The following is a 26,282-nucleotide window of genomic DNA, read 5'->3' on the forward strand; positions in this document are numbered from 1 at the left end:
AAACTTCTATGTGTAAGAAAATAGATCTTCCAGTGTTGTGAGGATTAAATGAGTTTATCTACACCAATCTTAGAATGGTTCCTGGCATTTATTAAGGGTTGGGTACATGCTGTTATAAACATGGAAGGGCTGGAGCGCTCGGCTACAACCTTACAAGGCAGATTCAGACCCTACAGCCTCCCCTCCCAGCCTCCTTTGTCCTGTGCACTGAGTCACTGGCGGGTGGGAAAGGAGGCACGCCCACTGGGGCAGCTGTGCAGGGTGAGGGTTGGGGTGCCTCTCCGGCAGCCAGATGGATTGGGGAATATCTTCATGGGTTTTTTTTTCCAGGCAGCCATCTCTGGAACCCCAGGAGCCACTTCCATTCCTGTGCTCTGCAAGAGACAAAGGCTAGCTCCTGGGGAGGTACCCCCAAACTGTCAGCTGGTAGGTTCTCGACCCTGCTTTGGCTGCTACAGCCTTGCTTTGTAGGTGGCTTCAGTGACCTCTACCTTGAGTGACCTGTCCCTTTTCCTCTAACTTTTCCTTAAGATTTTATTTATTTATTTGACAGAGAGAAACAGTGAGAGCAGGAACACAAGAAGCAGGGGGAGTGGGAGAGGGGGAAGGGCCCAATCCCAGGACCCTGGGATCATGACCTGGGCTGAAGGCAGTCACTTACCGACCCAGGTGCCCCTAAACATCTTTTCAACCCTCACTCTGAACCCAACAGCCTGCACCCTGAAACTAGGAGAGGTCCCTACCCAAGCTGTCTGGACCACTCCTTGTCACCCTTGCTCTTAGCCAGCCCTCTGTGCTCTCCCTCCCTCTCAGATACTCGGGTCAGTAAACAGTTCATGCACCAGTATAGTTTTAATGTGTGACTTTCCCAGGGTAGCTTTGGAAAAGATTATCTCAAGAAAGCAATGTATAGTCCCGAAGGATGCTACTTTGCTGGTGGAATTTCAAACAGTGACTAGCCATGTGGGAGACACCTTTCGGTAAGGTACGTAGGAATCATTCAGGGACCTACGAGGCACTTTTCACCTGATGCTGCCCAGGAGCCCTAATCTGGCCTGAAACAGCAGGCCTGTTTTGGCTCTTGTCAACCAAAGGCCTCTAAAATGCCAGCTTCAAGCAGGGTTGGGAATTGGCCAGAGTAATGAGACCTGTGGCCAGGAGACGTCTTGGGATAGTTGATATGATGTGTCTGATTTCAGGAATCCTGGGTTTGGAGTGTGGCTTTCAGCCGCAGGAGGGGGCGTATAGGAGGGTGATACAGATAGGTTACCCCCATCACCATGACCTGGACCATGTGGGGGCCAGAACCCCAAGAAGGGAGAGAGGACGTCTGCCCTCAGTGTGGGGCCCAGCCACCTATCCTTGGAGGCTTGGGAGAACACACTTCACCTCAGGGAAAAGGCTGGGGTGGGGCCAGAGGCCCAGTGCCGTCCCAAGTCCCAGTGGGTTAGGGTGGACTCAGCAGCCATCAGAGTATGCTTATCAGTCCCTCTTCACCTTCTCTCTCCCACTGAAACATTTTCCTCAAAACCCAAGAGCCACCACGGCTTTTCTCCCCGTGGGAAACATAGACCTTGTTTGATGACCTGCCGAAGCCAGACCAGTGCTGTGCCCTCACCTTATTTTCCTTGCTGGATACACTCAGATTTCACCTGATTTAGGGGGAATTTCTGGTAAGAGATCAAGAAGATGGCCCTTACCCTCCTGGGCTTTGGGTTATTTACAGATTCTTTCAAGAAACATTGTTTATTATGAAAAACTTTGAAATACAAAATAGAACATAAGGAAATATATATCAGAAATAAATGTAAGAGAAAATAGAATGAGAACACGCCCCCCCACCCGCAGCCCATGCCCATCATCCAGCTTCAACAATTATGGACTCATAGCCAGTCTTGTTCATTCCTGCCGGATTTCCCCTTTTTCTGTACTGGTTCCTTTTATTACTCAGAGACTGAGGAGTGCAGAAAACCAAGGGGCGAGGCACAACTTGGCTGGGAGAATCTTTTTTTTTTTTTTAATTTACCATCATATGCCATTTATTCCTTCCTTGTTTAAGAACAGGCAAAACTGGGGCAACTGGGTGGCTCAGTGGGTTAAGCCTCTGCTTTTGGCTCGGGTCATGGTCTCAGGGTCCTGGGATCAAGCCCCGAGTTGGGCTCTCTGCTCAGTGGGGAGCCTGCTGCCCCCTCTCTCTCTGCCTGCCTCTCTGCCTACTTGTGATCTCTGTCTGTCAAATAAATAAACAAAATCTTAAAAACAAACAAACAGGAAAACTATGCTGTCAAATGAAGAAGGAGTGGAGATATCAGCTGGGAGAATTTTTGATAAAGGCCGTCTGTTTCCTGCCGAGGCAGCATTAGGCATTCCCTTCTTAGTTGCTTGGTCTCTGTGGGGGAAATCCCATGTGAAGCAGTTCAAAGAGTGAGCAGCACTGGGTTCCCATCTTAGTGAGAGGAGACCAAAGGGGGAGCCTCCATGGACAAGGTCCTTGGAGGGGTCCTTGGAGGGGTCCGGCTACGCTCCTGTCCCAGAGAGGCGACATCTGGGTATGTCCAGTGGCAGCTTGCCATTGCATCGGGGGCCTCTGCCAGGCTCTGATAGAACCCTTCCAGGAGGCAGAAATGACCTATATGGGCTAGATTCAAATTTCACAGTATGTCTCTTGCTCTCTAGGCGTCTCCTAGGAATGGAGTCATTCAGGCCTTGAGGTCACTTGCTCTCTGTGAATTGGCCTCACCTTCCCCCAGCGAAAGTAGTGTTTGGCATTCCTGATCTAATCTGTGCTAGAAGTGACTAGTCTCCATGGATGAGAATCCCATGTTTCCCCTCTGCTCACCTTTCTGCTTTCTTCCCTGTAGCCTAGGGCCATGAGGCTTACACTTGGTATTGGGCACAGTCCCCCAGCATTCCGCACTCCTGCAGCAGCTGGTGACAATGATAGTAATACACAGGGCTGCTGCTGCTTTCCCCATACCTTGCTGTGTGCCAGGCACTGAACTAAGCATTTTACACAGATCAACTTGCTCAGTTCTCAGCCCTAGGCAAGGGGCACCATTCTGACCCAATGTATATAGCTAGTCTGCAACACTGGGAGGGAGCAAGGACCAGAGGAGAACGTGCAAGGGAACGCTGTGACCCCAAACCCCAGACCTAGAAGTTTCCTACTCTTGCTCATGACCCACAGCTGTTTGCATGTCTGGAGCTGGGGACCCCATTTAAAACAAGATCTCACACCATCACGTTCCTGCCCGGTGTGCCAAGATCTGCCCCATGTTGTGATAGTGTAATAATGTGCAATATTATAACTAATGGTCTGAAGGATGTTGTAACAATAGGACTGTCATCACTGTGTGTGCATGATTGGTGCCCAGGTTTAATGGCCTGAGGCTCCGAGAGGCAAGGCAGGGGGCACAGGCTACAATGCCCGGCCTCCAGAGCTCCAGAGGCCAGTTTGGTGTAGCAAACATTTATCTATCTATCTATCTATCTATCTATCTATTTTATTTATTTATTTGACAGAGATCACAAGTAGGCAGAGAGGCAGGCAGAGAGAGACAGGCAGGCTGAGAAAGACGGGGAGGCAGGCTTCCCACTGAGCAGAGAGCCCCATGCGGGGCTCGATCCCAGAAGCCTGGGATCATGACCTGAGCCGAAGGCAGAGGCTTTAACCCACTGAACTACCCAGGCAGCCCGCAATTATTAAAGGATTCTCCGTGGGGCACCTGGCTGGCTCAGTCAGTAGAGTGTGCAACTCTTGATCTTGGGGTTGTGGATTTGAGCCCCATGTCAGGTGTGGAGATTACTTAAAAATTAAAAAAAATTAAGGATTCTCCAGTGCTGGATCTAAGGCCTAAAAGGAGTAAGACTCCTGCTTACCCTCCAGTGGTTGGGAATGGCTCACAAAGTAAGTTGCAATTAGGCTTTCATATCATACTTTCATGTCCTTATACAATGATTTGCACCTACTGTGCACAGAGTATTGGGAAAGGCATCAGAGACAAAATGACAAAGCAAAGACCTTACTCTGCGGGCCCCCTTCCACTACACATTGTTTTCAATACAATAGTGAGTTGTCTAAAGGAGTGCTCCTGAAGCAAGCGTGGTGGTAGGGAGGAGGCACAAGTGTTGTTTCCATCAGTTATGTCCTACTAATAATTACTGTAACCAAATCCAGGGAAACAGTAATACTTAGAGCCTATAGGGAATCAGAGGAATGCGAAGTGTAAATTTACAAAGACACCCAAGCAGAAAGGCTACAATCAAAGGGTCTGGCAAGATCACATGTCAGTGAAAACAAAGCAGTTGAAACTTTGAGACACTGGGGGGGAATAGAAGTTGATAAAACGTTTGCAACCTGGAAGTAGCCTACTGAAATTGACCGTGGATGTAGCAATTCCATGCCTGGGTATGAACAGCACAGCAAGGAGAGCTTCTGTATACCAAGGGATATGTGCAAGAATGTTTCTTTCTTTCTTTCTTCCTTCCTTCCTCCTTCCCTCTCTTTTTCTTTCTTTCTTTCTTTTCTTTCTGTCTTTCTTTCTTTCTTTCTTTCTTTCTCCCTTCCTTCCCTCCTTTCTTCCTTCCTTTCTCTCTCCCTTTCTATCTTTCCTCCTTCTCCTCCTCCTCTTCTCCTCTTCCTCCTCCTCCTCCTTTTTCTTCCGCTTCTCCTCCCCCTCTTCCTTTTTCTCCTCCTCTCCTTCCTCTTCCTCTCCCTCCTCTTCCCTTTCTCTTCCTCCTCCTCCTCCTCTTCTTCCTCCTCCTCTTGTTCTTCCTCCTCCTCCTCTTCTTCTTCTTTGTCTTCCTCTTCTTCTTCTTCTTCTTAGTGCAAGAATGTTTCTAACTGTGATATTTATAATAGCCCCAAACTGGAATCAGCCCAAAGGGCTCTCCAGGCTAGAATGGATATAGGAGCTGTGGTAACATCACAAAATAGAATACTGGGATATAGCAATGAGTACGAATGAAGACCTTGCTCTACACAACATGGGTAAATCTCACAGACCTGGTGTTGAGCAAGAGAAGTCAGTACACACACAAAAAGTCCTCACTGTGGGATTCTATTCCCATAAAAAGTACAGAAATAAGCAAAAATGATCCATGGCATTGACGGTCAGACTGGTCACCTTTGGGAGGGATAGAGGCAGGAAGGGACATTCTGGGGGGTGGCTCTACCTCCTGATTTGGAGGAGATAGAGTATGGTGTTCTGTGTCCAGACTCCTGCTGCAGATATAGAAATACACCAAGATCACCTAAATGAGAACAAACAGAGGCTCTTCCTTCAGAGCTTGCAGAAGAGTCAGCTACCATCATCACTTGCATTTGGCGGGAAGGGACTCAAAGGCAGGGAGGGGGAAAGTGTCACAGTGGGAAAGAAAGGAAAGCTCCAGGTATGTTATATTGGAGATGGTTTACCTGGGAGGGACGCTGGAGGCTGGCTAGCTAGAGGGGGCACCTCTGTGGTTGGTTGGGGAATTTGGTTTCCCTCGTTGGTCCTGAGTTGGTAGAGATAAGGTGTGGTGGGGACTGGGAAGAAGCTGCCAGACACTGAGTCCTAGTTGTACTGGGCCCACCGCTGCAGTTCTGGGGTGTGTTAGCATGTGCATGCGCGCACACACACAGTGATGATAGTCCTATTCTTACAACACCCCTGAGACCATTAGTTATAATATTGGGCATTATTACAGTATCGCAACATGGGGCAGATCTTGGCACACCGGGAGGAATGTGTTGGTGTGAAGTCTCATTTTATTTATTTATTTAAAAAGATTTTTTTTTTCATTTATTTGACAGACAGAGATCACAAGCAGGCAGAGAGGCAGGCAGAGAGAGAGGAGGAAGCAGGCTCCCCGCTGAGCAGAGAGCCCGATGCGGGACTCGATCCCAGGACCCTGAGATCATGACCTGAGCCGAAGGCAGCGGCTTAACCCACTGAGCCATCCAGGCGCCCTGAAGTCTCATTTTAAATGGGGTTAAATTGTGGTTTGGCTTTCCAGGCTGTTTACTGCAGAGATTTGGGGTCAGAGTTCTAGTGTCATACCTGGTCTGGCCCATGTCCGTTTGTATATTCAGTCTCTCAGAGGGAAGAGTACGGGCACCGAGGGGGGCCTCCCCTGCTGGAATGGGAGGTGGGTTGTCACATACATATTTCCTCCAGCTCCCTCTCCCTCCCCATGGCCTGGGGGCCTGCCTGTGAGGGTAAGACCCCCTGCTCCAAGTCTTTGCTGAGCTATCACACCCACCAAGTGTCTTTTTTCTTTAGGCCTGGCGTAAAGCCCAGCTGCAATTGGAAGGCTTCTTTGGTCAGACCACTCTCATTTATTAGGCTTTCTAAGTTCCCGTGGCTTGCCTCAAAAGTTGCTTAGAGGCAACTTGCCTCTAAGTTGCCATGGCTTGCAATAGGTAAATTCCATTGCCTTGCCTGTATTTTAAAAGCCTATACTGAGTATCTTTTCTTCTACATATTCAATACTGTTTCTATAAAAAAAAACAACAAAAACAGCATCCAAAGTACCCGCCCCCACCAAATACAACTTTTTATTTGAAGTAACACATACATACTGGAAAGTGTACTGAGAAAGGAATTAAGGAATCTGTGGCAAGAAGGGTGGAGGCGGGCAGAGAGAGCAGGGGGTGGGGGGAAGGTGAAGAAGGGGAGGAGGCCCTGGGTTCTAATTTTGGGTTCACAGCCAACTCATGGCATCCCTTATCCTCCTGGACCCACAAACAGTGGGTGATGTCAAATCCTTGCTCCTCAAATCCTTCCTTCTCCAAGGCTCAGTCCCATCAGCCCTTGAGTGTCCTTGGCTCAGATGGCTGTATAGACTTCCTTCCCCTCCTGTTTTCTCTTCCCCCGTCCCCAGGTGCCGTTCCACACCATCTGAATCACTGATTTCCTAGCAATCAGACTCTCTCTTCTATTTAATCAATTCACTTGTATTTAACATAAGAAGAAAGCAAAAATCCTTTCATTATCACATGCAGCTGGAAATCGGCTTCTTGCAGGAGGCCTGTCCAAAGGAATGGGGAAAAAGAGAAACTGGTAATTGTTGAAAGAATGACTTCTTTGCCTACTCGCTGTCACGACATCCTTAGAATTGTGGGTCCATGGCTACTCATTTGTAGTCATTCTACTATTATTGCTTCTAGAAGTTACAATCCTTGGACATTTCCTTCATTCAGCTTGCTGTTATGAAGGTCTACGATGACCAGATGTCAGCTTGTAGCGAGGCTACTGCAGTATAGAGCTTTCAATCCTGATGGCTCGTTCAGGACCTTTCCCCCTTTTCCCCACTGCCTTCACTGTCAGGAGTTTTCCGTTCTCAGGGTGTGGGGCGGCCTGCTACCTTTTGGACTTGGCTCAGTGGACTCCTTCCCACCCAGTCCAGCAGCTAATCTCCCCCTTTGAATATTCACCTTCTTTATAATCTAGTCTCTTTATTTATTTTTTATTTAAAAGTTTTTTTGTTTGTTTAAGTAATCTCTGTACCTCACATGGGGCCCAAACTCATGAGACTGGGATGAAGAGTTGCACGCTCTTCCAACTGAGCCAGGCACAGGTGCCCTTAATCTAGTCTCTTTAAAATTTTTTAAAAAAAATATTTATTTGAGGGCGCCTGGGTGGCTCAGTGGGTTAAGCCGCTGCCTTCGGCTCGGGTCGTGATCTCAGGGTCCTGGGATCGAGTCCCGCGTTGGGCTCTCTGCTCAGCAGGGAGCCTGCTTCCTCCTCTCTCTCTCTCTGCCTGTCTCTCTGCCTACTTGTGGTGTCTCTCTGTCAAATAAATAAATAAAAAATCTTTAAAAAAATATTTATTTGACAGAGAGATAGCAAGAGAGAGAAAGAGAGCGAGCGCACAAGCAGGGGGAGCTGCAGGCAGAGGGAAAGGGAGAAGCAGGCCCCCCTGCTAAGCAAGGAGCCCGATGCAGGACTCGATCCCTGGATCCTGGGATCATGACCCGACCTGAAGGCAGATGCCCAACTGACTGAGCCACCCAGGTGTCCCTAAAACATCTTTTAATTACACAGGGAATACATGAAAATGTGCTTACTACAAAAAATCAAAACCCCAAACCAAGCAGTTTTTAGGCTGGAGATTCTCAAACTTCAGCGTAGATACCACTCCCCTGGGGATCTTGTGAAAGGCCGGTGCTGACACATGCAGTCACTACGTTTCTGAAGAAATCTTTTCCTTCTAAGATTTTAGTTAAATTCAAGTTAGTTAGCATACAGTGTAGTATTGGTTTCAGGAGTAGAATTTAATGATTCTATATTACCCAGTGCTCAACACAACAAGTGTGCTCCTTGATTCCCATCACCCAGTCACCCTATCCCTTGACCTACCTAACCTCCAGCCACCCTGTTTGTTTTCTATAGTTAAGAGTCTCTAGGGCACCTGGGTGGCTCAGTGGGTTAAAGCCTCTACCTTCGGCTCAGGTCATGATCCCGGGGTCCTGGGATCCAGCCCCGAATCTGGCTCTCTGCTCAGCAGGGAGCCTGCTTCCTCCTCTCTCTGCCTGCCTCTCTGCTGACTTGTGCTCTCTGTCTGTCAAATAAGTTTTAAAAAAAAAGTCTCTTATGGTCTGTCTCCCTCTCTGTTTTTATCTTATTTTGTTTTTCCTTCCCTTCCCCTGTGTTCACGTGGTTTGTTTCTTAAACTCCACATAGGAGTGAAATCATACGGTATTTTTCTTTCTCTGACTTAGTTTGCTTAGCATAATACCATCCATGTTGTTGCAAATGGCAAGATTTCATTCTTTTTGATGGGTGAGTAATATTCCATCACTTCTTTATCCATTCATCAGTCAATGGACATTGGAGCTCTTTCCATAATTTGGCTATTGTTGATAGTGCTGCCATAAACACTGGGGGGTGTGTGCCCCTTTGAAACTGTGATTTTGTATCCTTTGGATAAATACCTAGTAGTGCAATCACTGGGTTGTAAGGCAGTTCTATTTTTAAAATATATTTTATTAATGGGGCACCTGGGTGGCTTAGTCGCTAAGCATCTGCCTTTGGCTCAGGTCAGAATCCCAGAGTCCTGGGATCGAGCCCCACGTTGGGCTCCCTGCTCCTCGGACAGCCTGCTTCTTCCTCTCCCACTCCCCCTGCTTATGTTCCCTCTCTTGCTGTCTCTCTGTCAAATAAATAAATAAAATCTTTAAAATATATGTATGTGTGTGTATATATACACACACATACAATTTATACATATATATAAAATATATAATTTATGCATATATATATATAATTTATTTATTCAGAGCACCAGTGAGGTGGGAAGGGGGAGAAGGAGAGGGAGAATCTCCAGTGGACTCTGAGCTGAAGGTGGAGCCTGACATGGGGCTTGATCTCATGACCCTGAGATCATGACCTGAGCTGAAATCAAGAGTTGGATGCTTAACTGACTGAGCCACTTAGATGCTCCTGTACTTTTTAATAAATTGAAAATTACTTTATTTTTATTTTTTTATTTTATTAAAGGATTTTATTTATTTATTTGACAGACAGAGATCACAAGTAGGCAGAGAGGCAGGCAGAGAGAGAGGAAGGGAAGCAGGCTCCCTGCCTAGCAGAGAGCCCGATTCAGGCCTCCATCCCAGGACCCTGGGATCATGACCTGAGCTGAAGGCAGAGGCTTTAACCCACTGAGCCACCCAGCCACCCTGAAAATTACTTTCCATACTAGAATGCAAATGCCCTGAGGTGTTTAACATTTTGAGGAACCTCCTTACTGTTCTCCAGAGTGGTTGCACAGTTTGCATTCCCACCAAGAGTATAAGAGTGTTCTCCTTTCTCAGCATCCTTGCCAACATCTGTTGTTTCCTGAGTCATTGACTTTAGCTATTCTAATAGGTGTGAAGTGGTATCTCACTGTGGTTTTGATTTGTATTTCTCTGATGCCAAGTGATGTGAAGCATCATTCATGTATCTGTTGGCCATTTGTATGTCTTCTTTGGATAAGTGTTCATGTCTCCTGCCCATTTCTTAACTGGATTATTTATTTTTTGGGTGTTGAGTTTGATAAGTTTTTTTATAGATTTTGGATACTAGCCCTTTCTCCAATATGTCATTTGCAAATATCTTCTCCCATTTTGTAGGTTACCTTTTAGTTTTGTTGATTGTTTCCTCAGCTATGCAGAAGCTTTTTATCTTGGTGAAGTCCCAACAGTTCATTTTTCCTTTTGTTTCCCTTGCCTCCAGAGATGTGCCTATTAAGAAGTGCTATGGCTGAGGTCAAAGGGTTTGCTGCCTGTTTTCTCCTCTAGAATTTTGGTGGTTTCTTGTCTCACATTTTGGTCTTTCATCTAAGGAGACTTTTTTGAGTTAAAAACAAAGAACCGTAGTTGAAAATGTCCTTCACTCTCCTGTAAGTTTGAGAGACATCATTCTTTGCCTTTGCCTATGTACTGTGCCATTTGATAATCCTAACTTAATCCCATCTGTGGCTTGGGAGTGAGGACTCTCTGCTCGTAGCAGTGGGGTGCAGGGTCTCCTAGCCTCTAGACTCTTCTATAGCTCCTCATAGTACCCCACAAAGTATTGTTGCCAAGTTGACTAGGTCTTTGTTGAATTTAGTTCATACAGCAATCCAAATGATTTGGTCCTTGCTTCAGTTGATTGAGGACCCTCGACTTCTGAGTTTTTCTCCACTATGTGCAGGATGACCGACCCAAATCACTGATGAAATGGAGAACAGGGCAAATCCAGAGCCAGAGCCCCACACAGTGCCACTGAAGACCATTGGCCAACCAGCCTTATCAGTTGACCTCACCATTACTCAATCAGTATTCTACGCTCCCTATCGTCATCTACTAGTTAAGAGTATATATAACACCGGGCACCTGAGTGGCTCAGTTGCTTGAGCATCCAACTCTTGATTTCAGCTCAGGTCGTGATCTCAGGGCTGTGAGATCAAGCTCCAAGTCAGGCTCTCTGCTTGTCCCTTCCCCTCTGCTCTTCTCCCCATGCTCTCTTTCTCTCTCTCCAAGATAAAGAAATAAATAAACAAATTCTTTTAATAAAAGAGTACATATAACAATTCTAGTGGAGGTGTATCTGCTAATGAATGCTGCAAAAGAGAAATCAGGCCAATTAGCGTAAAACAACACGTTTTGTATCTCATGGTTTCTGTGGGTTAGGATTTCAGGTGCAGGCTCGCTGGGTCCTTTGGCTCAGGGTCTCTGATGTGTTGGCTGGGGCTGCAGCCATCTCAGGGCTCAGCCTGGAGAGGAGGATTCACCTCCAAACTACTTTTTTTTTTTTTTTTAAGATTTTATTTATTTATTTGACAGAGGGAGAGATCACAAGTAGGCAGAGATGCAGGCAGAGAGAGAGGGGGAAGCAGGCTCCCCGCTGAGCAGAGAGCCCGATGCAGGGCTCAATCCCAGGACCCTGAGACCATGACTTGAGCCGAAGGCAGAGGCCCAACCCATTGAGCCACCCAGGTGCCCCTCCAAACTACTCTTGTGGTTGTTTCAGGGTACAGTTCCTTCAGTTCCTTTCTGAATTGTTGCTCTGAGAGCTTCACTTCCTGTTGGCTGTTGGTTGTTGGCCAGAGGCCGCCTGCCCTCCATTTCTTGCTGCATGAGCCTCTCCGTAAAACAGCTCCCAACATAATATCTTGCTTCATTAGAACAAGCAGGAGAAAAGAGCTAGAGAGAGAGCAGAACAGAAGTCATAGTCTTTCTTAAATTAACCTTAGAAGTGATATCTCATCACTTTTTAAATTGCACTCACAGGGCAATTTACCAGGACATGGGGACCATGCTATAGAAAGGGAAGTTGACTCTGACCTGCAACAGGACATATATATGAATTCTTTGTCCCAGCAATCCCATTTCTAGAAATCTAAGCCCAAAATACACTGGCGAAAATAAACAAAGATATATGTACAAGGCTAATCATTATGGCACACTTTGTAAGTAGCAAAAGACTCAAGGGACACCAGGGTGGCTCAGTTGGTTAAGCATCTGCCTTTGATTCAGGTCATGATCTCAGGGTCACAAGATCGACCTGCATCGGGGCTCCCTGCTCATCAGGGAGCCTTCTTTTCCCTCTCCCCGCTGCCCCTGCTTATGTTCTCTCTCCCTGTCTCTCTCTCTCTCTAATAAATAAATAAAATCTTTTAAAAGAAGGAAAAGATGGAAAATGTATAATCTTTTATTTAAGAAAAAAAAGCTTTTAATTAAGAGTTGGGTCTTGGTATCCCATGTGACTCTACTGGAGAGGACTTTAAAAACCTGGGCCTGGGGCGCCTGGGTGGCTCAGTGAGTTAAGCCGCTGCCTTCGGCTCAGGTCATGATCTCAGGGTCCTGGGATCAAGTCCCGCATCGGGCTCTCTGCTCAGCGGGGAGCCTGCTTCCTCCTCTTTCTCTCTGCCTACCTCTCTGCCTACTTGTGATCTCTCTCTGTCAAATAAATAAATAAAATCTTTAAACAAAAACAAAAACAAAAACAAACCTGGGCCTGATTTCATCTGGACTTTGCCTCACATAGCTTTCCCTTTGCAGATATTGGTTTGCATCCTTTCCCTGTAACAAATCTTAGCCATGAGTACTACTAAAACCAAAAGAATTTGGACTGGAATCTCTTGTCTGTTTTCATGAAAGGGTAAACCAAAACCTAATCGCAAAAATGGTTACCTATAAAGAAAGGGCAGGAACAGAAAGGAGGGTTCAAGGACAGAAGCTAGACTTTTCTGGATGTACCTTCTTTTGTAGATTTGACTTTGGAACCATGTTACTGTTTTACATAATTATATAACAAAGTTAAATTTAAGATTTTTTTTATTTTGGGGAGGCTGGCTGGCTCAGTTGGAAGAGCATGTGACTCTTGATCTTGGAGTTGTGAGTTTGAGCCCCACGATGGATGGAAAGATTACTTAAATAAAACTTAAAAAAGAAAAAGAAGTTTTGTAGCCCTAAAAATGGGGCAAAAAGAACTCAATTGTGTATTGAATTGATGCCTGAATCACACAGAGAGGAATTATTTCAACTTTAAAACACAACAGTTTGATTTTTCATCTGTAGTGCAATATATCCTTAGGACAAAAAAAACTGCAAGGAAATGTTAAACAGTATTTAGTAACCATCTTGCTGGTGATAATATTGGTATTTTTATTCTGAAACTATTAGCTCTAATGATAAAGCAAATAAGTATGAATGTTGTTAAAAACTTGGATTTTTTAGGACAAGATAAAAGAGAAATATAAAACCAAAGGAATTATGTAAAAACTCTAGAACCTTAAAAATGAATGGAAAAATATTAATATAAATGTATGATATATTTTTCTTTTTATAAAAGTAGGTTTTCTATCTATATGCTAAAATGGCCTAGAAACTGAACAACCCAGTAGCAATGTGCACTCCTGGTATCCAAATTGTGACCTCTAAACATCATTTCCTACTGATAGGAACAATTACTCGTTGGAGAAATGTCTGATTCAAGATCTGGACAGGAGATTTCTAGAGTTGAGGCTGGAACCTCTCATCATACCAGAGAATAAGGAAGCTGTGTAAGAAGACTATTAGAGTCACGTTTAAATGATTATGGAGTCAATCTGAAGGGCTTCCATTGACCAAATGTGGTGCCAATTTGAACATCAAAAAGAAGAGTGATTCCAATGGATTGAAATTCACCAAATATGTTTTAAAATGCATGAGTTCATAATAACACTAAAAAGAAAGTCATTCATTATCTGGTTATCTGGTGACAAGAAAGTCATGTCTTCTTAGTCACCTCAAGAAGACACTAGAAAACCAATTCATTCTGAAAGCTGGTCAATAAAGAGAATCAATCCTGCTTTAAAAAAAAAATAGAAAAAAATGGGGTTCCTGGCTGGCTCAGTAGAGCATGCAACTCTTGATATTCCTTTTTAAAAAGACTTATTTATTTATTTGAGAGAGAGAGCAGGGGCAGAGGGAAAGGGAGAGAGAGAATCTCAAGCAGGCTCCAGACCTAACTGGAGACTGACTCGGAGTCTTGATCTTACTACCCCGAGATCATAATCTGAGCCAAAACCCAAAACTGGGTGCTCAACTGACTGAATCACCCAGGCACCCCATGCTACTCTTGATCTTGAGGTTGTGGGTTCAAGTCCCACATTGGGTATAGAGATTACTTACAGGTAAAATATTAAAAAAAAAAAAAAAGAATCAGGGGCACCTGGATGGCACAGTTGGTTGAAAGTCTGACTCAGTTTCAGCTTGGTCATGGTCTCGGGGTCATGGGATTGAGTCCTGAACTGGGCTCGACACTCAGTGCGGAGTCTGCTTGGGACTCTCTCTACCTCTTCCTCTGTGCCCCCCACCATATGCAGGCTCTCTCTCTCAAGTGAATAAATAAATCTTTAAAAAAAAATCAGTCTTGCCTTTTCTATAGAAGTTACACTTCAGGATACCAAAGAGCTGATGGATAAAGGTTCTTTATAAAAGAATTCCAATTAATTAAGTGCAGAAGAGATAAAAGAATTAGAATATCACAATTTTGCACCCCCTAATAAAATAATGGCTATATCACCATTAGGTAATGTCACCAATAGTTGCTGAATCCTGTAGGTAAAAAGCTGATGGAGAACTTTATAATGGATGGACCAATCTGATGTTCCCTGAACCAAATGACCAATCTTAACATGTCAAAAAGAGGTAATAATGCAAGTAAGTAGTTAATGTTATGAACTAGGATTTTCCTGTTCTGATGAGACAAATAAGAAATAAATAGCACAACCAATGATGAATTATTTTAAATAAAGCAAACCTGAAACTAATCCAGACTTTAAATTATGGGGTGCCTAGGTGGCTCAGTGGGTTGGGCCTCTGCCTTTAGCTGGGGTCATGGTCTTGGGGTCCTAGGATTGAGCCCCGCGTCGGACTTTCTGCTCCGCTGGGCGCCTTCTTCCCCCTCTCTCTCTGCCTGCCTCTCTGCCTACTTGTGATCGCTCTCTGTCAAATAAATAAATAAAACCTTCGAAAAAGCCCACAAAAGACTTTAAATTACAAGGATGCAGTCATCAAAATCAGAAATGTGGAAATTCTTCGGGGCAAACAATCTGGTTTCTTCAATAAATAAATTGGAAGGAAAATAAATGGAGGGAAACAGGTTAAAAAAGATTTAAGAGACAAAGCAATGAAATGCAATATGTTGACTTTGGAAAATGAATTTGACACAATTATAGAAGATTGACAATCAGGGAAAGTTAAATAATGTGGGGTTCATGATACTTGAGGGTTTTTTTTTTTAAAGGATTTTGTCTATTTATTTGACAGACAAAGATCACAATTTATTTGACAGACAGAGATCACAAGTAGGCAGAGAGACTGGCAGAGAGGGAAGGAAGCAGACTCCCCATGGAGCAGAGAGCCCAATGCGGGGCTCGATCCCCGTACCCTGGGATCATGACCCGAGCTGAAGGCAGCGGCTTTAACCCACTGAGCCACCCAGGGTTTTTTTTAAAGATTTTATTTATTTTTTTGAGAGAGAGGGAGCATGGGGAGAGGGAAGCAGAGGAAAAGGGAGAGAAAGAATCTTAAGCATCCTATCTTAAGAATTCTAAGATTAAGCATGGGGTCCAAACTCACGACCCTAAGAACAAGACCTGAGCTGAGATCAAGAGTCAGACACTTAACCGACTGAGCCACCCCACCAGAAATGATTCTAGATGTTCTACATATGTTATTTAACTTTTCCCCAAGGCCCATTACATTTATCTTTCCATTAACATTGACAATATATATTTATTTTTTCAGTTAAAATACCTTGGAATGCAGTCTATAGTATCTAAAAGTATTACAAATTCCTTTTGATGGCTGCATAGTGTTCCATTGTGTGGCCCAGTCATTTTTTTTTTTTTAAAGATTTTTTTTTTTTATTTGATAGACAGAGAGAGATCACAAGTAGTCAGAGAGGCAGGCAGAGAGAGAGGGGGAAGCTGGCTTCCCGCTGAGCAGAGAGCCCAATGTGGGGCTCGATTCCAGGACCCTGAGATCATGACCCGAGCCGAAGGCAGAGGCTTAAACCACTGAGCCACCCAGGTGCCCCTGGCCCAGTCATTTTTTATTCAACTGAGGTTTAGCTAGGTTAAGCAGCTTGCTGAAAATCACTCAGCTGGCGCTGGTAGGATTAGGACTAAGGTCTGGCTGATTCCAAAGCATGTATTCTAAATTAGTGTTTCCCAGACTTTAATACATATATGAATCTCCTGAGGCTTTTGCTGAAATTGCAGATAAGGTGGGTCTGGGGTGAGGCCCGAGATTCTTACAAACTACTCATCATGCAACAGCAAGGGAAGCCTAGAAAACTTGGTCTGAGCATGGACTGCACACTGGGATCACCTGGGAAGCATTAAAAACTTAGTGAAAATATATATTGGTGTTCTCTTTCAGTGAATTAGGCCAGTGACAGGGATTATTTAAGGACAGGACAATAAATTCTGCAATAGCCTCCATCTGCCAAATAAGGTAGACAGTTTTCTCTTGTGCATTTGTCTCTTCAGCTGCCTGAAATATGAGGATCCTTGAGAAATGGGCTTGCCCTTATGGTAGGAAAGTTATCATTCAAAAATATTGGATCATGGGAGAGGATGGGCTTGGTTTCCATCATTACTGTTTTAATACTCTGGCTGCAGGGGCGCCTGGGTGGCTCAGTGGGTTAAGCCACTGCCTTCGGCTCGGGTCATGATCTCAGGGTCCTGGGATTGAGTCCCACATCGGGCTCTCTGCTCGGCAGGGAGCCTGCTTCCTCCTCTCTCTCTCTGCCTGCCTCTCTGCCTACTTGTAATCTTTCTCTGTCAAATAAATAAATAAATAAAAATCTTAAAAAAAAAAGACTCTGGTTGCAAGTAAGATAAAACAATATAAGCTAAATTAAGAAAAAAAGGGGTGAGGGAGTCATAAGAAATATTTAAAAACATTTTAATGTTACAGGAAGGGACCCAAAGACAGGAAAGTAATCAGCCCAGGAAAGGATGGAAGTTGGCAAGACTGGGAGACTGGCAAAGCACTCTTGTTTTTCTGGTTTGCTCTGTGCATCTGTTCATTCTTGGGTCTCTCTGCAAATCAGCTTTCTCTGTTCCTTTGCGTGCATGGAGGATGTGGGATCACACGTTGAGAACTGAGTCCCTATTCCAAGGTGTTGGGTTATGGATACAAACATGGCTATTGGAGCCTAATCTACAGGTAGGTAGGGGGATTTCTGGGTGAAGAGGGAATGGTTGTGAGGTGGCAGGTATGAAACATTGTCTACTGCAAAGATGTTAGGATTTTAAAGAATCCTGAAGTTGTTATTGCCACTGTAATGATTTATTAACACATTGTGTGTATGTGTGTATCTGTGTATTACACTGTGAAAGGCACTGTGGGGGATATGAAGGTGCAAACTTTTATTCTAATAGCTCTCAAAGTCTAGTTGGAGATTATAAAACATGTATATCAAGAATGTTAACACAAGGAAGTATGTGATACATGTCATTAAGAGTGACGTATTTTAAAAGATTAGAAGGTTCATAGCTAAGTGTGGTAATCTGTGAGGACTTTCAGGAGGATGTATCTTTTGGGATAAACCATGGAAATTGGGTTGAATTTTGATTAAGCAGAAATGTGGTGGGAGGAATTTCATGTAGAGATGAAGGATGAAGTTTACAGCTGGGTAAGAGTCAAGTCTGTCTGGAGAGCTGGGAGATTCCTTTTGCTAGAACATACTATGCAAGTGTATGGGAAGTAATGATGAAAAGTGGAAAGATGCTAAATGTGGGACTCCTTGTATATTGTTTTTTAAAATTTTATTTATTTATTTGACAGAGAGAGAGAGAGATCACAAGTGGGCAGAGAGGGAGGCGGAGAGAGAGGGGTGGGGAAGCAGACTCCCCGCTGAGCAGAGAGCCCGATGTGGGGCTCCATCCCAGAACCCTGGGATCAAGACCTGAGCCGAAGGCAGAGGCTTTAACCCACTGAGCCACCCAGGCACCCCTATGGTAAGTGTTTTGAATTTAGTTCTGTAGGTGAAACCTTTTTCTTTTTTTTTTTTTTTTTTAAGTAGGCTCCATGCTGGGGTGGGGAATGAACTCATGACCTGAGATCAACTCCTGACTGATATCAAGAGCTGAGCTGAGATCAAGAGTCAGAAGCTAAACATAACTAGCCACCCAGGTGCCCTTCATCAAGACCTTTTAGAGGGGAGATTATACCAGCACCTGGGAGCATGGGCCTGTAAAGTAAACCAGAAGCGGAACAAGTATTTAGGAGGCAACCGAAATAAAGTGCTCCCAGAGGGCTCTTTTTGTCTAATTTGATAGCTACTAGACACTTGTGGCTATTGATAATTTTTTAAAAGTTTATTTATTTTGGGGCGCCTGGGTGGCTCAGGGGGTTAAGCCTCTGCCTTCGGCTCAGGTCATGATCCCAGGGTCCTGGGATCGAGCCCCACATTGGGCTCTCTGCTCAGCGGGGAGCCTGCTTCCCTCTCTCTCTCTCTCTGCCTGCCTCTCTGCCTTCTTGTGATCTCTGTCTGTCAAATAAAGAAATAAAATCTTTTAAAAAAAGGTTTATTTATTTATTTTAATAATCTCTATACCTAATTTGAAGCTCAAACTCAAAACCCAGAGAGCAAGAGTTGCGGGCTTTTCAGACTGAGCCAGCCAGGCACCCCACTGACCACTTCTAATGTGACTAGCGCCATATGCTGAAATAATAATGTTTTGGACATATTGGGTTAAATATGCTAATAAAATAATTTCACTCATTTCTTTTTACTTTTAAAGATGTGGCTCCTAGAAAATTTAAATTACCCATGTGATTTGTATGTATTTCTGGTGAATAGTGCTGGACTCAAAGAAAGGGCACATGAGAGTGAAGAATCATGTTGCCCAGAGGAACAGAAATGGCAGGGCCATTAAGAGAACTGAGGAAAGGGAAGCTGTTGAAGAGGAAAGAGGACAAACTTGTTTTCAGAAAGCAGATACTTTTACAAAGATAAGTTTCCCCTTATCTGCAAGGGATATGTTCCAAGCTCCCCAGTAGGTGCCTGCAACCACAGAGTACCAAACCTTATATATACCTGTTCTGTTAAAACACAACTGTGATAAAATTTAATTTATAATTTAGGCACAGTAAGATTAACTACAGTAATGACAAGAAGGAACAAGTATAATAGTCTATTGTAATAAGAGTTTTATCAATGTTATCTCTTATTGGACTGTATCCATCCTTCTTCTTGTAATGATATGAGACAATAAAATACCAATGTGATGAGATGAAGTGAGGGCAACGATGTAGGTGTTGTTACGTAGCCACTGGCTACTGGTGACCTTCTGACAGTATTTCAGAAGAAGGATCATCTACTTCAAGACTGGTTGACCACAGGTAAATGAAGCCTGGGAAAGCGAAGCTTCAGATGGCGGGGGGGTGGGGGAGAGGGAGGTCTACTGCAGGTTTATTTGGGAATGAAGATAATCTTAGCCATCAAGCTGGATCACCTGGGTAGCTCAGTTGGTTAAGCGGTCGACATTTGATGTAGACTCAGATCATGATCTCAGGGTCATGAGATGGAGTCCTGTGTAGGGCTCTGTGCTGGGCATAGAACCTGCTTAAGATTCTCTTTCCCTCTTCCTCTCCCCCTTTCTAAAAATAAATAAATATGCCATTAAGCTTTCAAAATGGAAAGAACTAGATCTTCATTGCTTTTACTATAACAGAGATGTGAGTGATTTTTATATCCAGAGATGAATTTCCCAAAGTGTGTCCAAGGAAGAGATTCTGTGAAAAAAGGATTCCATGGTCAATTACATTTGGAAAATAGATACATAGCTGAGTCTCCTCTTGGAGATATGCACATGCATATATAATGTCTAGGGGCTTAGTAACTTCCTGTCTATCCTATCCTATCCTATCTTTGTCTTTGGAAGAGATAATAGGCAAGGTTTCCCCCAAGTCTCCACACCATTATATTCTGGAAAAAAAGACCATGTACTTGAAAGGGGACTGATTCCATGCTTTTCATTTCCCTGGCACCAATACAGTGAAAGGAGAAAGAAGTTGGTCTATAAAAGTCTGTGGCTTGACACTCTTGTGATACTTTCAATTTTTTATTCCCCAGTGATGCTCTATTTTAGCTGCAAGAAAACTCAATAGAAATTCAGGGAGGGTGTTTCCTCGGGCTGTTAGATAGTAGTAAGAGATGAGGAAGTGAATCTTCTATCATCTGGGGGCCAGAGGGCAGACTGTGGGCCCTAATGTGGCCTCCAATGACTCTCTCCTTCCTGGTATTCACATTCTTGGGTAATATCAACCCAGTCTGAAGAAGTCTCATCTGTGTAATAATAGGATATTGGATACTGCAATAGGATATTGCAGCCATGATGGGTGTATGACTTTCCAGGCTCGATCTTAAAAGATATTGCAATATCTGCATGTTTTCCCTCGAATCACTAGCTTCGGGAGAAGCCAGCTGTCATGTTGGGAGGACACTCAAGCAACCCTATGAAGAGGCCCACCCATGTTGTGGGAGCTGAGGCCTCCTGCCAAAAGCTAGTACCAGCTTGCCAGTCATGTGAATAAGCCATCTTGGAAGTGGATCCTTCAGACCATATGCCCTCAAATGACTGCAACTTCATGAAAGAGCCAGAACCATCCAGCTAAATCACGCCCAAATTCTTGACCCACAGAAACTGAGATAATAAATATTTATTACTCAGCCACTAAGTTTTGGGGTTATTTCTGACCTAGCAAAAGGCAACTAACATGGTAGATGTCTATTCTGTGTGATGTTTTGTCACGGAAATGGCTCTAGATTTGCAAATTATTACTTTAGAATTTGGTTAGTTCCTCCAAAACATTATGCTTACCATGACCTCTGGTGTGTATACCAGAACATAGCCACCTCCAGCCCTGAGGTGTGTATTCAGGTGTGTATACCAGAAAACTTGTTTTCTCTGGTGTGCATACCAGAAAACTGGTTTCTCCCCAAGGGTAAATTATTGAGAAGTGATTAAAAAAAAAATTAATGATACTCTCCCTTTAAACTCTTATAATAACCAGAGAGAAAGAAAATCTCTTAATCGCTCCTTTTATTTGACGTTTTGGAAAAAAACAAAAAACCTTGCTCCACGAAAGATCTTCAATTTCTTTTCTTTTCCTTAAAATACATGTTTTAAGTAAAACACACATACAGAAAAGTACACGAAACACGTGAACATCTTAAAGACACATTGCAAAGTGAACACACCCATGTAGCCACCACCCAGACCAGAGAAACTGAACATTCCCAGTCCTACAGAAATCTATCTGTGCCCTGTCATCATGACTCTCTTCCCCTTCCCCCCACAAAACCCCATCATCCTGATTTCTAATCATTTATTAATGTTGAACTTCATATAAATCATACAGTATGTATTCTTTCATGTCTGTTTTCTTTTGCTCAGTGTATTTGTATTTTTCATTTAGGATTATAAACATCTTGCCTAATTGCCATTCATCCGTTATTTTGGATAAACTTTAGAGATAGCCACAAACTGTCAGTAAGTTCATACCACAGAGTGAGGACACACATATTTATTTAGATATAAATATCTAAATATAGATATATAAATATTTATATATTTATTTAGAGTACAAAAACCCTTCTAAGAATTTATTGGAATTTTACTGAATCTGTACCTTCTGGTTACTGTAAGGCAGAGAGTAGCGGAACTTCTCAGGAATCCAGGCTCTGTCATTTTTTAAGCTGTGTGTCTCCAGTTAAGTTGCCTCATCATCCCAGTGTCGCTTAGAGGATTAAATGACATGTAAAGGCACTCTCTACACTGTAAAAAACAAACAAAAAACAAACTACACAGGTATTTCAGGTGTTGTTTTGCTACTGGGGTTCATCTTGGGAGTCTTGGATGATGATGATGATGATGATTTCTGATTCTTCAGGATGACCTATCAGAACTCACAGCCTAGGATGAACGCTCCCTCGGGTCAAGGAGGACCACATTGGTGGGGGGTAGAAAGAAAGATGGGCCACACTGGGTGCTGAGATTTAGAAGACTAGCTACAGGTGTTCTTGGTTCTTGTAGGATTCATCTGGGATGGCTTCTTGCAGGAGTTGCAATTTCCAGAGTTTGGATATATAGGATTTCCAGAGTTATTCCTGCAGTGAGGGGAAGCTAGTTTGGAATAAGCGGTTAATTTTCTTCAACGAGCAAAAAAGCTCATCTTTCTTTTCAGCCGGCTACTAGCAGTCATTACGGGAAAGGTAAGAAAATGAGGGCTATCACCCAAGGGACATTACAGTGTCCTGGGGGAGGCACTTAACCAATAAGTGGCAAGCAAGAAAAACACAGTCTCGCTAAACTTGATGGAGTGAGGGAGTACCCTGAGGATACAGAACAAGGCAGCATCATTTCAGGCTGGGGTAACCTTGGGAAGAGGGTTGGTTGGTAGGGCCTTTGGTTGCAGTGAGTGGTATCTCAGGCTGGAGGTGACTATGTTCTCGCCCCCACCCCCGAAAAGGGAAGAGGACGATTAACGCGCACGCACGCGCACGCACACACCCCTAACAGGCTTCAAGGCAGCCACCAAATCCTTCTATGTCCCTCCAGTGCGCCGCACAGAAAAGAAGTCCAGACTGTCCTTCAAAACGCCAACCCTACTCCCCGGCTCCCACACCCCCTCCTTCAGCACAGGCGGGTGGCGAAGGGTTTTTAACCCACCTCTTTCTCCAGTTGCCATGGAGACCAGCCCCAGTCCTTTCATTCCTTCTGGTACCGGGAACATTTCTCCAACGCAGACAGAATGGAGGGGGCTTCGCCCAAACACGCCCGTGGCTGTGCTGGGAGAGAGAGTGGTGGTAAAAAACATAGCGCGGAGGAGCTGGCGGCCTCGAGGGCAGCGGCGGAACCAGGCCGAGGGACAAAGGCTAAGGTCAGCCGCGGTTCAAGTCCTTCTCTTTGCCAAAGTCTGGCGGCCAGACGCTGGGGGTCTCACTGTTGGGCTGGAGGAGGGTGCGGGCCGGGAGAGACCGGACGCAGCAGCGGGGCGGGACGCTGGGGCTGGGGAGCGGACCCGTCCACCTGTGCGGGCCGGTGCGCTGGCCCCTCCACCCACACGTCCATTGGGCGGTGCCGCCATCACTCTCGCCTCAGCAACACCGCCTTCCCCGCGGCCAAGCCCGGGTCCCCTCCCCCGCCACTCTCCGCCCCGCCCCGCCCCGTCCTGGGAGCCTTTCATTGGGCGGAGGCGCTGTCGATCCTCCTTGAGTGAGGGAGACGATTGGACGCGAGGCCTTCGGGCCTCCTCCAGCCTATTTGGATTGGTTTGCTGCGCGCTGGCGCAACGGAAGAGGCGGCCGGCGGAGGGTGCGCTTCTGCTTGGGTTGGACTGCCGCGGAGGAGGCGACCAGGGACCCGGCGCTGGGGGGCTGGCTCGGGCGGCAGCGGTGGCTGCTGCGGATGGGAGCGGGCCGGCTCGGCGTGCCCATGGAACGCCACGGCAGAGCGGCCGACACCTCCGCCTCTTCGGCAGGGGAGCCGGCGCCCGAAGGGCATGATGGGCGGCGGCGGGAGCTGCTGCGGCGCCGGGCAAGCAGCGCCTCGGAGCCCCCAGTCGGGGCCTCGGCTTCGGCGGAGGGCGTCAGACGAAGCCGGCCCGGCTCCTACAGCGGCGCCCCCTCGGTCTCCCGCCAGCGCGTCGAAAGCCTTAGGAAGAAGCGGCAGCGTAAGTGCCCGGCGGGTCGTCCTCGCGGCTCGCCCTGCCCCCTTCCGGCCCCGCCGCCGTTTTTCCCGCGCGCTCGCGCGGGGACAGTGCCCTCGCACGGTGGTCCCAGGTTGGTGCATGGGCTGGCAGCCGACTGGAGGCCTCGGGTCCAAGCTCTGGCGATCGGGGTTCAGCCCCCGCCCAGCCCTCTCGCGCAGTGGACCGCGCTTCCCGGTTGGGGGATTGGAGCGTCTTTACCCAAGACCCTTTCTCCCTCATTTTAGCTCCTTGGGTATTTCTTTGCCAGCTAGTCACGTGATTTTATCTTCGAGAAGGCTTCTTTTGACTCTCTTCCACCGCCGCCCCTCCCCCTAAATCCTCTGAATCGCCAGTGTCTGCCTGTCTTGGGTTTCCAGAGAGCTGTCCAAGACGTCAGATCCGTTTAATCTGAAGATTTCGGGCTTCCTGGGAAATGGTTAACGGGCCCTTGAGTTGCTGCAGACCTAAAATTGGATTCCGTGCTCCGTGCATTTAAGCTTTGGCTGCTTTTCTTCCCGTGAGAATTCGGGTCATCTCTCACCCAGATATCTCTTCTGTTTTCTTTGCATCTGTTTGCTGATACGATTCAGGACTAGCATTCTGGGCATGAAGGCTTTTTCTTTTGAGGGAATCTCGCCTTGGCAGTTGCATATGCTTTTTCCGGGGAATCGGTTTCTCCATTTTATTATCAGGCTGCCTTTTTCTGCGTGATAACCTAGTACAGATCCCCTTCCCCCTCTTTTTTTTTTTTTTTTTACAGGTCTTCAGTTCAGGTCCTCTGGCAGCCATTGCTACTGTTGGAAGTATCCACTGTCTTAATACTCTGATAAGAGTTTTATCATATAGTGACACTTTACATGTGGTTAGATTCCCCACTTCGCGCTAAATTTCTCTTTCAGGAAGTCGGCTTGTTTTATTTATTTATTTATTTATTTGAAGAGGGGGCACAAGTAGGCAGAGTGGCAGGCAGAGGAAGAGGGAGAAGCAGGCTCCCCTCCCCTCCCATCGGGGAGTCTGATGCGGGACTTGATCCCAGGACCCCTGGGGTCATGAGCCCAAGGCAGTCACTTAACCAACTGAGCCACCCACGCGCCCCAGTCAGCTTTTTAAATGCATATTATGAGAGTGAGGGAAAGTGGCAGGGTGAGTGTGAGGTCTTTACTGGATGCCTTAGTCCACCTGGTTTGCTTTACTTTTATATTCTGTGATTTGGATGATTAAATATTAAATGTAGCCCTCTTGCTGTGAAAAGTTTGGGAGTCTCAGTTTTTTGTCGTTTTCCATCTTCTTTTTTTTAAAAAAAGATTTTATTTATTTATTTAACAGAGAGAGAGAGAGAGAGGCAGAGAGGGGGAAGCAGGCTTCTTGCCCAGCAGAGAGCCTGATGTGGGGCTCGATCCCAGGACCCTGGGATTATGACCTGAGCTGAAGGCAGAGGCTTTAACCCACTGAGCCACCCAGATGCCCATCGTTTTCCATCTTCTTGAAAGAAATTTGAAAACAGGTTAACTGCTCTCAACCTATACCATTTCTAGAGCCAGTTTCTTGGTTTGTATCTTATTTGAGAAGCATCTGATTTTTAAGCATTGCACAATGTTAGTTCCTTACTGGTTTCCTACTGCATCGTTACAGATGGATGTAAATTCCAGGGATTCAGCAAATAAGAATTCCAGCCATGTAGCCAACCGTTTGTAGACCATTGGCCATAAGGATCTAAATAAGTATTGTATTTTGGATGTTTGCAAGGGTCAGGCACTCTTCTTAAAATTTTTAGGCATTCTTCTGAAAGCTTTAATAACTTCTTAGTACTCCTAACTGAGGTAGGTGGTAGAATTCCATTTTACAGATGAGAAAACTGGGGCACATTAGCCTTGTGTAAAATGGCTTGTGAGTGGTGGAATAAAAGTATAGATTGAGGAAGTCCAGCTTCATACATCCTCTTAACCAACTATGCTTTATTGAATTGTTTATTTTCAGTTAGCTGTTTTCTTCATTGTTGCATTATATCCATCTTTTTGTGTTCGAGGCTTACTTGAGGTGAAAATTTCTAGGTCCTGTGGACGTACTTCCAAATATTGAGTATAGAAATGACCTTGGGAGTTCAATGCAGATTCCTGGGGTCCATCTCTATTTGTTTGAATCAGAATCTGGAGAAGGTTCTAAGAAGTTGCATTTTAAAACTCATATCATTTAGGTACAGGTGTCTCAGAGACAGCTCTGGAAAACTCTGGTTTAAACTATCTTGGGTGCTAGGGGTGGCATGTAAGGTGGTTTTGAGATGTCTTTTAAGGAACTAAGACCATTATTCGTGTTGTAGGGCTTACTTTTTTATTTTTATGTTTGGTGCTTGTCATGGTCTGCTTTACTGCTTTCTCTGATAAATCATGAAAAGCCATCTCAGGTAATGAGAACTGCCAAAGAAATAAACAAGGTATTGTTCTTTCTTCCATTTATTTTTTCTTTTATTATCCAGTGGTGCTCTGGGTTCAATGGAGAGAGAGCCTGTTGATTGCTGAACCCTTCAAGAATGGCTTTAACTTTGAGAGAATTCAGTGAAGACTAAATCTCTGTATTT

At 45.1% G+C, this 26,282-nt stretch overlaps 1 long non-coding RNA gene across 2 annotated transcripts; it reads right to left on the minus strand.

Moving 5' to 3' along the window:
• Positions 1-21,039: 21,039 nt before the first annotated feature.
• Positions 21,040-23,080, minus strand: LOC122916232. Of its 2 annotated transcripts, none has more exons than XR_006386146.1 (2): positions 22,687-23,080; positions 21,040-21,792 (listed from the first exon to the last, which is right to left on the minus strand). It is a non-coding gene; the product is annotated as an uncharacterized LOC122916232 (long non-coding RNA). The 2 variants fall into 2 exon arrangements; XR_006386147.1 differs by having other exon boundaries at positions 21,040-22,124.
• Between the last annotated feature and the right edge of the window lie 3,202 nt (positions 23,081-26,282).

This window comes from Neovison vison, chromosome 8 (genome assembly GCF_020171115.1).
Source record: "Neovison vison isolate M4711 chromosome 8, ASM_NN_V1, whole genome shotgun sequence".
NCBI lineage: Eukaryota > Metazoa > Chordata > Mammalia > Carnivora > Mustelidae > Neogale > Neogale vison.